At 45.0% G+C, this 13,733-nt stretch overlaps 1 protein-coding gene across 5 annotated transcripts in view; it reads right to left on the reverse strand.

Moving 5' to 3' along the window:
• The window catches only part of SYMPK (symplekin scaffold protein), a 1,084,618-nt gene that overhangs the window by 347,968 nt on the left and 722,917 nt on the right, over positions 1–13,733 (reverse strand). The gene's annotated exons all lie outside the window — the stretch shown is intronic.

Consider the following 13,733-nt stretch of genomic DNA (forward strand, 5'->3'; position numbering starts at 1 on the left):
TATTTACCAAACAACACCTCCCTCCTCTCCACTTTTGTTGACCAGCACTCTAAGTCATACTCCTGTGAGGCATCAGCAGATATGACATGTACTGAACAATATCTAAATAAACGACCTCACGATGGTCTGGCTACTGAGGAGGCCATTTAAATTGGCCAGAGCTAAGCACCCCAGGGTTTGGGATGTATTTGACCCTCAATTACTGGATGCATGCGAAGAAGCCCTTCTGGATGTTATTCTGCCCCTTCAATGAGACAGGCATTATTCCAGCGTTATCAAAGCCTTGTTAAGAGGAAACCTGTTGTCTTTTTCTAGAGACGCCTGTTCCCTATCAATTCCCTTTGGTAATGCTCTTTCTGAAAAATACTTCCTCTAACCGCAGATTCCTCACCTATAGAATATCTCTAAACACCAGATTGGATCCGGAAACTTTTAAAAAGAAGTCCTCCTGCACACAGGTAGGTTGTGCAGTGCGATTCCCCGTGGACCTTGTTCTGCCCAGAAGTGACTAACAGAGCCACAAAAGCCGCACCCCTGCGAGCGGATGTCTGTTTTTTTTTTTTACTTAACACTGTCTGCACCCCTAGACACCAAGTGCAAAATCCAATACAGAACACCAGTGTGCCGATCTCTAGTTAGGGACCTTTTTAGATGGAAACATGATCACTCAACAACTGGGAGGGCAGTGAGGAATCTGTGGTTAAATACAGTAGCCATCAGAAACAGCATTATCTAAAGGAAGTAACCTGTTCTTCTGATGGGTACTTTAAACAGCTGATACCTCACCTTTATAATAGGCACAAAGCAGTACCTCTGAAGGTCTGTGTAATGCACTCAGACTAAAAAGTCCCACACACTGTCAGTTGCTTTCTGGGCTGTCCGTGCCCAGAGATGCAGAGCCCCCAACAGCAAACCGGCTTTGATCAGTGTCCAGATTCCTAGACTTAGAATATTATTAAAGGATAGAGTTCAATTCACGGAACTGGGAAATTAGGAGGGTCGGTGAAGAACCTGCAGTTAGACAGGGTCTCTGCCAGAAAGAGCATTACAGAAGGTGACTTATTTTTCTGACAGAGACTTAACAGCAGATTCCTCACCTTTTGAATAGATACCAAAGTAGTACCTATTTGGAGGTGGGTCTGTGAAAATGACTTAAATCAAAAAGTCCAGTCCTGTAGGAGCGAGAGGTCAAAATGCCCCTCTTAGTGAACCTGGCTATCGAGGCAGTAGGGCCTTGTGAACATATAGCATAACGATAACGCACATTTGGTGGTCTGACAGATGTCCAGGACAAGACCTGCACAAGCCAAAGCAGTGGTACCAGTTTTGGCTCTGATGGGATAAGCTTGCAGTCCTTCTGAAGGCAGCTTGGTGGCCAATGCATAGTAGATCTTAATGCAGAGTGGGATACATCAGGAGAGGGTCCTTTTCAGCACAGTTTTGCCTTTTTTCTATCCAGCGAACTCCACAAAGAGCTGATCGGCATAAAAGCTCTGTGCTTCTTTGGGGTCCAAGCGGGGAAATCTCTCTTCATCCTCAGAGAGGTGAGAAGGAGAAAAGAAAGCAGGTGAAGTGATGTTCTGGCTGCCATGGAACGGCGTAACAGCTTTCGGCATGAAGGATCCTCAAGTCTGCAGAACCAGTTTGTCTGTAAAGAACGTGGTGTACGGCAGGCTGACAGAGAGCCTGAAGCTCCATTACATGCCGCACTAATAGTAAAGTAAAGAACATAGTCTTGAGAGTAGGAGGCCACAAAGGACAGTAGTGAATGTGCTCAAAGGGAGTTGGTATAATCAATAAGTGAGGACCAAGTTAAGGTTGCACAGTGGCATGACGAAGGGAAAGGGAGGAAACATATGTAGACCTTCTAAAACCCATCTCCGGTAATCTAAACAATGAGGGCTGCTCTAGCAATTGAAAGAAATGCAGAAGGAGTGCAAAGGCACCCCTTTAGCTTGGCCCAGAATAAAGCATTGCCATTCAAGAGTCAAAACAAATAACAGAATGTCAGAAAATGTTGCCTGGTAGGGGGTCAATCTGCTGTGTGCCACACCAAGCTACAAATCTGTCCCAATGACTGGTGTATACTGTCTTCATCGAGGGATGCCTGTCTGCTACGATGACGTCAACCACCTCTGGAAGACGTTAGAAGGTGTTCAGATGACACTGCTCAATCTTCAAGCATGAGGGATACTACGAAGGCCAGGGTGCAGTACCCTGTCCCATTGCAGTGACAGCAGTTCTTCTCGGAGGGCCTCATAGGAGGACAGATGCTCATGTCCTGAAGCTCTGGATACTATACTCTTCGTGTCCAATCAGGGGGTCAAGGGAACGACTTGAGCTCAGTTCGCCTTGATTTTCAGAACTTGGGGTAGAAGTGAAAGAAGTGACGCATCAGTCCCCACTGTCAACTCTGGGTCAAGTACGGAGAGGATTATGACAGTGACTCAATTGCAGTCCAATAACTACCACTGCAGATCTTTTGCAGTCTCATCTGAAATATGGATATGGTCATAGAGGTCCCCTTGATACTGGAGCAAATGAGAATTCATATCACAATTCATAACCTGCAAATGCCACCTGGCATTCTTGACCCGCAGGATGCAGGAGGCCAGCAGCCTCAGAGTCCAACTCCGACAGAGGCTGAAAGATCCAGATCCTAGCCTGAACATCCTAGATTCTCTTTCCTGGAAGGGAAAAAAAAGGCACAAAACCAAACAGTGTTTAGAATGGCTCCTAGGAAGGTGAGCTTCTGAAGAGTCAGTGTGATCTCAGCATGTTGATAGTGGGACTCCAAAGATGACAGGAGGTTTGTTGTAGTCTGGAAGTGTCTGACGACTGCCTTGGGTGAGCCCACCTTCAACAGCAAGTTGTCGAGTGAGGGAAAGACTGGAACTCCTGATCTCCAAAGATGTGATGCTACCACCGCCATTACTTTTGTGAACACCTGAGAGGCACTGGTGAGACCAAAGGGGAGCAAGTTGTCAATTTACATGAGAGCCAGAGAAAGCTTTGGCCCAGGCCATTAGGAGGGTATCAGTTTACCTCACTAAAAGGTAGTAAGGGATCAGTCGTGGTTTGCCCCAGTTGGAGTACTTTGGTCAGGCCACTGGTATTGACCTCTAAGGTGGGGAGATGAAAGTTTGCCAATTTCGGTTGCCCTTCCCAAGACCATTGTAAAGGAAGCACATTCTTCAGTGGCAGGACCTGAGGGTGAGACATACCTGGAATCAGGAGAGGTTTCAAGACTACTAGCAACTCAAATGGCATGCCAGCTTTCTTTGTGGTATGGTTGGCCAATTTCATTGCCTGTATCAGTCATTATCTGAATCCGTACCAAACAAGGAATGTAGTATATGAGATGTACCTTGGAGAGGTAGGATGCTGAGATGGTCAGATACAGAGGGTTGTGATTTGACAGAAACCAAGTGCGACCTAAAGATGAGGTTAGGGTGACAAACACTGTCAGAGAGCACAATGGACACTTTGTCCTCCTGTGCCAGTGGAGTCTGCATTTGTGTAGACACTCTTGGAACCGGTGTGGATCATGGAGCTGGAGTCAGTACAGGAGTCGGGTGGGGCCCAGGGATGGTTTTGGAGGGTGCAACTGGAACCAAGCGCCAACCCACCTGCAATGCACTAGATGTAGGGGGCTCTTGGCTCTTTGGGACCCATAGGTGTGCCTGAGGAAGCCTGAAGGATCTGAAGAGCCAGAGCATGACCTTGATAAACCCTAGGATCTGCCTTAGTGTTGCAGATGGCCCTCGGGTTGCGCCAGAACAAGCTGTGGGATGGGCTCAGACGTTGATTGACTTTGGAAGTGAGATCGAGGAGCAATGACACCCTCACACCTTTGCAGGGGTAAGAGAATGGTGAGAAGGGTCTGAGTCCACTTGGATTTTCTCTGTTTTTTCTTTGACTTAACCAAAGATTTGCAGTGTGACAACCTCAGGTTCGAGTCCAGCCCTGAAATCGGACTGAGACTGGCCCTTGGACTTGGAGTCTTCTGGTGCTTGGTGATGAGGGGTTTGCCTTGCGGTCCTGTATGTCCCTGGGTTGATCAACGCACAGTCACTGCAGGCCTTGGAGTCATTATTTAACCCAAGGCACCACAGGCAAACCTAAAGAAAATCTGTTTGACATTTGCTTGTGACGATCCTTACAAGGTTAAAACATTTCATTTTGGGAGCCCACGCACATTGTATATTTTGAGGTAAATAGGTCTCAAATCAACAAGTAGTAGCTTTGGATCCATGGTGGCACAGAAAGTAAGGAACTGACATCAGCACACAGTAGCTGCGCCTATATTGGCCTGCACGTCATTCTCAGAGTGGAATGGTGTGTGGGGCTGCATGTTATCACATACTGGGGTGCAGAGGTACTGCTCAAAGCTTTCCAGATCCAGTCAGCCACCTAGGGAATATTCAAATGCTGAGGAATCTGTGGTTAGAGGTCCCCATCATAGTGGTGCCCTAACACTTAAGAACCACAACTCACTTTTTCAAACAACAAATTTTCATGACCCTACCCTAGATCGACATGAGGGGGGATTTTTGAATGTAACTAATGCATCATCATGTGGTAGCACGCCGTCATTCACAGACAGCACATTTTACATTGAAAAGGCCACTAACTTTGCACAGATATACAGTTTTACTGCTAAAGCTATAGAGCACTCAAATGATAATTGGTGGAAATTAGGTTTCTGTGAATATTTATCAGTTGTGCATCACCAAAGTGGCTTTGTTTTGATCCTATTAAAATGTTTTCAGCACACTTCAGAATTACAAAAAATTGCGCTTAATATTTGCTTTATTAACTGCTGAATGCATACAGTTCATTTTCATATATTTCCTTTGCAAAAAACTACACTCTAAGATTGTCATATAATTCACTTCTTTAAAAAGTCCTCTCACTTCTCAGAGAAAAAAAGTAAAAACAATCCAATGTTATAAGAATAAACAACAACTTGTCAGAACACACCTTGAATTTTTTTGTATAAGCACTGCAAATGTGACAAAATAAACACAGAATCTAAATGCATCTTTATTTATTGCTTGGACTTTCCAGACCGACCAAAATAGGCTTGTGAAACACAGTTTGGGAAACACTGCTCTATCAGAAGCAAAGAATGTTGGGAGGGTGATGCTTTGCACAACTTGAAAAGGAGTCACAACGTTTGGCAAAAAAGGCCTCCTTTGTCCTCAAAAGCAGTTGGTTTGGAAAAAAGGTGGTGTAGGGCATCTGCACAAAGAGCCTGAAGTTCACTCAATGCGACAAGTTGGAAGTAATCCTGACAAGGAACATCGTTTTCAGAGTCGGAAGCCACAATGAGCAGCTATGTAGTGGCTCAAATGAAGTATTCATAAGGAAAGTCAGGTCCAAGCTGAGATGCCTCTGCAGCATCATAAAGGGCTTAGTGGGAAAATGTGTATCAAACATTTTATTGATGTTTTTCAGGAAAGGGGATAGACTCAAATATACTTGGTCACAGACACAAACAAAAAATGCCATGATTACGCATCCAGATTTGTACACCAAGGGGGGAATGCCCTTTTGATAAGTTGGTCAGGGACATTTCTCCAAGCTTTTTCCCCAATTTCTCTCATACTAACAGTGATTGTCAAACTGTAAAAGTGCTAATCCAAGACGATAATAATAGTACCAGATTGACCCGGCAGTGGTGGTTCACGGACCTTCTACAGCTGTCCAAAAGGCCACAAAAGAGACTGACATGCAGACAGAATTGACTGTACAAGTTCAGAGGACAGATACTGCGCAACCCAACCTTTCATCACTGAACTTGGAAGCATGGGCCCCGAATTCCTCCAATATAGGCATTATGGCCTTTCTTAGGACAACAAGGACATTTTAAGAGAGGCTAAAAGACCTTCCACTAGAAAATGATATGCCTGTAAGTGGAAGAGGTTTTATTTATGGCATATCTAAAACAAACACAACCCACTTTTGTGCCAAGAGGATGTGGCCATACCTTATCTTCTTTATTAAGCTAAAATTGACCTCCGATTTTCTTCCTTAAAGGTGCATCTTGCCTCTATTAAAGCCTATAAAAAATAATCTCCATCACAGACATATTTCTGTAAAATTCCAGGGATCAAAGTTTTTTTTTTTTTTAATTTTTTTTTAAGGAGGGCTTAAATGAAAATGTCACTTACCCAGTGTACATCTGTTCGTGGCATCAGTCGCAGTAGATTCGCATGTTTTGCAATAGCTCGCCATCTGGTGTTGGGCCGGAGTGTTACAAGTTGTTTTTCTTCGAAGAAGTCTTTCGAGTCACGGGACCGAGTGACTCCTTCTTTTGTCTCCATTGCGCATGGGCGTCGACTCCATCTTCGATTGTTTTTCCCCGCAGAGGGTGAGGTAGGAGTTGAATTGTAGTAATAGTGCCCATGCAATGGAGTGACTAAGTATGCACCTATTTAAGGTTGAGATGATACATATATAAATAGTTGAAGGTAACTTCCAAACTGCTACAGGCTCCCGGGGAGGCGGGTGGGCACATGCGAATCTACTGCGACTGATGCCACGAACAGATGTACACTGGGTAAGTGACATTTTCAGTTCGATGGCATCTGTCGCTGTAGATACGCATGTTTTGCATAGACTAGTAAGCAGTTATCTCCCCAAAAGCGGTGGATCAGCCTGTAGGAGTGGAAGTAGTCTGAAATAATGTTCTTAATACGGCTTGACCTACTGTGGCTTGTTGTGCGGATAACACGTCTACACAGTAGTGCTTGGTGAATGTGTGAGGCGTAGACCATGTGGCTGCCTTACATATTTCTTGCATTGGGATGTTTCCTAGAAAGGCCATGGTAGCACCATTCTTTCTGGTTGAGTGTGCCCTTGGTGTAATGGGCAGCTGTCGTTTAGCTTTAAGGTAGCAGATTTGGATGCATTTAACTATCCATCTGGCTATACCTTGTTTTGATATTGGGTTTCCTGCATGAGGTTTTTGAAATGCAATAAATAGTTGTTTAGTCTTTCTGATGTTTTTTGTTCTGTCAATGTAATACATCAATGCTCTTTTGACATCTAATGTATGTAGTGCCCTTTCAGCTACGGTATCTGGCTGTGGAAAGAACACTGGAAGTTCCACTGTTTGATTTAGAAGGAACGGTGAAATAACCTTTGGCAAAAATTTAGGATTGGTCCTTAGGACGACCTTATTCTTGTGTAGTTGTATAAAAGGTTCCTGTATTGTAAACGCCTGAATCTCGCTTACTCTTCTTAGGGAAGTAATGGCGATGAGAAATGCCACCTTCCAGGTTAGGAACTGTATTTCGCAGGAGTGCATGGGTTCAAAAGGTGGACCCATAAGTCTAGTTAGGACAACATTTAGGTTCCATGAAGGAACAGGTGGTGTTCTTGGTGGTATAATTCTCCTAAGGCCCTCCATGAATGCTTTAATGACTGGTATCTTATATAGGGAAGTTGAATAGGTAGTCTGCAGGTATGCAGATATTGCTGCAAGGTGTATTTTAATGGAAGAGAAAGCCAGGTTAGATTTTTGTAAGTGAAGCAAGTAACCCACTACATGTTCTGGAGTTGTGTGTAATGGTTGTATTTGATTAATATGGCAGTAGCAAACAAACCTCTTCCATTTACTTGCATAGCAGTGCCTGGTGGATGGCCTTCTGGCTTGTTTTATGACTTCCATACATTCTTGGGTAAGTTGTAAGTGCCCGAATTCTAGGATTTCAGGAGCAAGATTGCTAGATTCAGCGATGCTGGATCTGGGTGTCTGATCTTTTGGTTGTGCTGTGTCAACAGATCTGGCCTGTTGGGCAATTTGATGCAGGGTACTACTGATAGGTCTAGCAGCGTTGTGTACCAGGGTTGCCTTGCCCAAGTTGGTGCTATTAATATGAGTTTGTTTTGACTGAGTTTGTTTACCAGGTAAGGGAGGAGAGGGAGAGGAGGAAAAGCGTAAGCAAATATCCCTGACCAGTTCATCCATAGGGCATTGCCTTGGGACTGTTTGTGTGGGTATCTGGATGCGAAGTTTTGGCATTTTGCGTTCTCCTTTGTCGCAAACAAGTCTATCTGAGGTGTTCCCCAGAGTTTGAAATAAGTGTTCAGAATTTGGGGGTGAATTTCCCATTCGTGGACCTGTTGGTGATCTCGAGAGAGATTGTCTGCGAGTTGATTTTGGATCCCTGGTATAAATTGTGCTATTAGGCGAATTTGGTTGTGAATTGCCCAACGCCAAATCTTTTGTGCTAGCAGGCTTAACTGCGTGGAGTGCGTCCCCCCTTGCTTGTTTAGATAATACATTGTTGTCATGTTGTCTGTTTTGACGAGAATGTATTTGTGAACTATTATTGGTTGGAAAGCTTTTAGTGCTTGAAAAACTGCTAGAAGTTCTAGGTGATTTATATGCAGTTTTGTTTGATGTACGTTCCATTGTCCTTGTATGCTGTGTTGATCGAGGTGTGCTCCCCACCCTGTCATGGAAGCATCTGTTGTTATTACGTATTGTGGCACTGGGTCTTGGAAAGGCCGCCCTTTGTTTAAATTTATGTTGTTCCACCACAGAAGCGAGAGGTAAGTTTGGCGGTCTATTAACACCAGATCTAGAAGGTGACCCTGTGCTTGTGACCATTGTGATGCTAGGCACTGTTGTAAGGGCCTCATATGCAGTCTTGCGTTTGGGACAATGGCTATGCATGAAGACATCATGCCTAGGAGTTGTAGTACCATCTTTGCTTGTATCCTTTGTGTTGGATACATGCGTTGTATGATGGTGTTGAAATTTTTAATTCTTTGGGGACTTGGAGTGGCTACTCCTTTTGATGTGTCTATTATGGCTCCCAGGTATTGTTGTACCTTGCGCGGCAGAATTTTGGATTTTGTGAAATTGACGGTGAACCCTAGTTTGAAGAGGGTTTGTATGATATGATTTGTGTGATATGAGCACTCTATTAACGAATGGGCCTTGATTAGCCAGTCGTCTAGATATGGGAACACATGTATTTGCTGCCTTCTTATGTGTGCAGCGACTACCGCTAGACATTTGGTAAAGACTCTTGGTGCGGTTGTTAATCCGAAAGGCAGTACCTTGAATTGGTAATGTATTCCCTTGAATACAAACCTTAGGTATTTCCTGTGCGATGGGTGTATTGGTATATGGAAATAAGCATCCTTGAGGTCTAAAGTTGCCATGTAGTCGTGTAGTTTTAGCAATGGCAATACTTCTTGTAGTGTGACCATGTGAAAGTGGTCTGATTTGATGAAAGTGTTCACTACTCTGAGGTCTAGGATTGGTCTCAGCGTTTTGTCCTTCTTTGGTATCAGAAAGTACAGTGAGTAAACTCCTGTGTTTATTTGTGTGTTTGGCACTAATTCGATTCCTTTCTTTTGCAATAGTGCCTGCACTTCTATCTCCAGGAGATTGGAATGGTGTGTTGTCAAATTTTGTGCTTTTGGTGGTATGTTTGGAGGGAATTGTAGAAATTCTATGCAATAACCATGTTGGATAATTGCTAGAACCCAAGTGTCTGTAGTGATTTCCTCCCATGCTTTGTAATAATGACTTATTCTTCCCCCCACTGGTGTTGTGTGGAGGGGGTGAGTGACATGTGAGTCACTGTTTAGTAGTAGGGGTTTTGGGGCTCTGAAATCTTCCTCTATTTCTAGGGAATTGCCCTCCTCTATATTGTCCCCAAAAACCTCCTCTATACTGTCCCTGGTAACTGGACGGTGTTGCTTGTGAGGTGCTGGCTTGTGTGCTCTGACCCCGAAACCCCCCTCGAAAGGGTGTTTTACGGAATGTGCTGTAATTGCCTCTGCTCTGCGGGGAGTAGTGTGCGCCCATGGCTTTGGCAGTGTCCGTATCTTTTTTGAGTTTCTCAATCGCTGTGTCCACTTCTGGACCGAACAGTTCTTTTTCGTTAAAAGGCATATTGAGAACTGCTTGTTGAATCTCTGGTTTAAATCCAGACGTTCGGAGCCATGCATGCCTTCTGATAGTTACAGATGTATTAATTGTCCTTGCAGCTGTATCTGCAGCGTCCATGGAGGAGCGGATCTGGTTGTTGGAAATGGTCTGTCCCTCCTCAACCACTTGTTTTGCCCTATTTTGTAAGTCCTTGGGCAGATGTTCAATGAGATGTTGCATCTCGTCCCAGTGGGCTCTGTCATAGCGCGCAAGTAGTGCCTGGGAGTTCGCGATGCGCCACTGGTTTGCAGCTTGTGCTGCGACTCTCTTACCAGCTGCATCGAACTTGCGGCTTTCTTTATCTGGGGGTGGTGCATCTCCAGATGTGTGGGAGTTGGCCCTTTTCCTAGCTGCTCCTACAACGACAGAGTCTAGTGGCAGCTGTGTAGTGATGAAAACCGGGTCTGTAGGAGGCGCCTTATACTTTTTTTCCACCCTTGGTGTGATAGCCCTACTTTTGACCGGCTCCTTAAAGATGTCTTTTGCGTGCCGGAGCATAGGCAGGCTTTGGTATGAGCTGTGGGTGGAGGAGAGTGTGTTGAATAAAAAATCATCCTCGACCTGTTCTGAGTGGAGGCTTACGTTGTGAAATTGTGCTGCTCTAGCCACCACTTGAGAATATGCGGTGCTGTCCTCTGGTGGAGATGGCTTCGTAGGGTATGCCTCCGGACTGTTATCTGACACTGGGGCGTCGTATAGGTCCCATGCGTCTTGATCTTGGTCACCCTGGCTTATGGTGGTGTGAGCTGGGGAGTGTGATGGAGTTTGTGCTGGTGAGACGTTAATCACGGGCGGAGGAGAGGGTGGTGGGGTAACTCTTTTCACCACTTTTGGTTGTGGTGTCTGTTCAGTTTGGAACTCCAACCTTCTCTTTCTTCTAATGGGGGGAAGGGTGCTTATTTTTCCTGTCCCCTGCTGTATGAAAATACGCTTTTGCGTATGGTCTACATCAGTTGATTGTAGCTCTTCCTCAAACCTATGCTTTTGCATTTGGGAGGTTAGCGAGTGCTCTTCTGTATAAGAGCCTGAAGCTGGGTCGCTTGCAGTTTGTTTCGGCACCGAAACCCTGTCTGCGTGTTTTTTCGGCTCCGAGGTGACTTTTTTCTTTTTCGGGGCCGAAACCTCTCGGCGTCGATCTTCTTCGGTGCCGCTGTCTCGGCGTCGAGCCGTGTCCACACCGGCATCTCGGTGTCGAGGCTTGTCTCCAGCACTTTCTCGGTCCCGAGAAGGCTGCGTGCCGGTGTCTCGACCGGAGTCGGACGATCTCGGCGCTGTTTGGGCCTTTTTCGGTGCCGACGGTCGGTCACCGAATTTATGGGTGGAGCCATGGCCTGATGGCAGTGGCGTCCCCTGGGCCTTGTAAATCTTCTTCTGTGTGGTTTTCGACGTCTTACTCACGGTTTGTGTATCGTCGAATCCTTCGGAGTCCGATTCTTGGATCGAGAAGGTACCTTCCTCTTCTTGTTCCTCGAACTCTCGGTGGGCTGTCGGCGCGGACGCCATCTGAAGTCTTCTGGCTCGACGGTCTCGGAGTGTTTTTCGGGACCGGAACGCACGACAGGCCTCGCAGGTGTCTTCACTGTGCTCAGGTGACAGGCACAGGTTACAGACCAAGTGTTGGTCTGTATAGGGGTATTTATTGTGGCATTTGGGGCAGAAACGGAACGGGGTCCGTTCCATCGGCGTTCTTCAGCACGCGGTCGGGCCGACCAGGCCCCGACGGGGGATCGAAAAACTACCCCGAAGGGCACCGGAGCTCTTCGATCTTCGATGCGGTGTTGAATCTAACTACGCCGATCCCGAACGCAACAATACCGACGAAAATCTTCCGAAATTAGCTATCTTTCCGTTCCGAAACTCGGAGCGACAGGAACACGTCCGAACCCGATGGCGGAAAAAAAACAATCGAAGATGGAGTCGACGCCCATGCGCAATGGAGACAAAAGGAGGAGTCACTCGGTCCCGTGACTCGAAAGACTTCTTCGAAGAAAAACAACTTGTAACACTCCGGCCCAACACCAGATGGCGAGCTATTGCAAAACATGCGTATCTACAGCGACAGATGCCATCGAACACTGTGTTTCTGCCAATTAGGTCACCCTTCTCATCCATGGGAACTTAATATTGTTCTCTCCAAACTGATAGGTTTTCCGTTTGAACTGACACATAAAGCCTCTTTGTAACATTTCTCATGGGAAGCAGCTTTTTTCTTGAGGCCATCACTTCAGAACACAGGGTTAGTGAAATTCAGACATTATGTTCTGAAGAACCATACATAGATTTTCATATCAGAGTGGTGAAGAGAAATCATCCCAGCTTCCTTCCAAAGGTAGTTTCAGCCTTCTACATTAATCAAAACATCTCTTTATCTACTTTTTCTCCTAATCCAGCTAAAAGGTCTTTACACTCTCTTGATGTAAAAAGAGCTTTGAAGTTCTACCTAGATAAACCAAACACATTAGTAGGTCAGATTGCCTCTTTATTAATTATGGGCCAGTGAGAAAAGGTCTGGATTCATCTCAACATACTATCTGTAGGTGAATAGCTTCTTGTATACTCCTCTCATATCAACTAGCCAACAAATCCTTGCACACTAGGCTTGAAGCTCCTTCTACTAGAGGGAATTCTGCAACTGAAATATGCAAAAAGGCTACATGGAGGTCTATTAATACTTTCACTAGATATTATTGTCTAGATTCAGACTCCACAACATAAATTAAACTAGGACAGAATTCTTTAAGGAATCTTTTTCGGGTAGTTGTTGGAACTGCTTTTTATTTCAGGTTTGCGTCTTGTGGGATGGACTTGCTAGTCTATTCTGTGCTTACGACTAAGTAATCCTAGTTCGCTTTTCTGGGGGAATCCTCACTGAAGTCATAAGCAACCCTCTCACCTAAAAATAAATTGTTACATCTCTCAACAAATACTTCACCCAGAATACCTAATCTTTGTAAAAATCACCTGATCTGTCACCTGTGAGGCATGATGGGATACAGGGGGTACTGTGAGATTCATAAAGGCACAATGCCAGTTAGCATTTGAATGGTAGCCTACTGGCTAACAATGTCTCATATTCCTGTTCCTTCTGAAAAGTGGTTTGTGAAAGAATTTCTATAGTCATGTTTGTATTAATGACTTGATTTTCTGTGATTGGGTAGATTTTTAAAATGGAAACAACGCAATCTGGCCACTTTTAGCTTCTCTAACGGCTGCAGAGAAATATATATACACACATACATATGTGGAAAATGTTACTTACTCAGTAGACATCTGTTCGTGGCAAGAAGGGCTGTAGATTCACATGCTCTGTATGCGCCTGCCATCTAGTGTTGGGTTTGGAGTGTTACCAGTTGTTTTTTTCTTCGAAGAAGCATTTTCGATTCACAGGATCGAGTGACTCCTTCTCAGTGATATTGCGCATGGGCATTGACTCCTTTGTTAGACTGTTTTCCCGCAGGTGGATGAGAAAAGGAGTGTAGAGGAAGTATAGAGAAAGATGTCCATGCAAATGTAACTATACAAGTACAACTATAAACAAATATAAGGTAAGTGAAATGGCCATAGGCATCTGGGGAGGAGGGAGGGCGCAGGTGAATCTACAGTACTACATGCCACAAACAGATCTCTACTGGGTAAGTAACATTTTCCATTCAATGGCATTTCTGGCTGTCAAAACACATGCTATTTGCACAGACTGTAAAGCAGTCCCCCTCCATGACAGCTGTGGCTAGCATGTGGGAGATGCAGTTGACTGGAAAAATGTTCTTAGTACTGC

The sequence above is a fragment of the Pleurodeles waltl genome, chromosome 9 (genome assembly GCF_031143425.1).
Source record: "Pleurodeles waltl isolate 20211129_DDA chromosome 9, aPleWal1.hap1.20221129, whole genome shotgun sequence".
NCBI lineage: Eukaryota > Metazoa > Chordata > Amphibia > Caudata > Salamandridae > Pleurodeles > Pleurodeles waltl.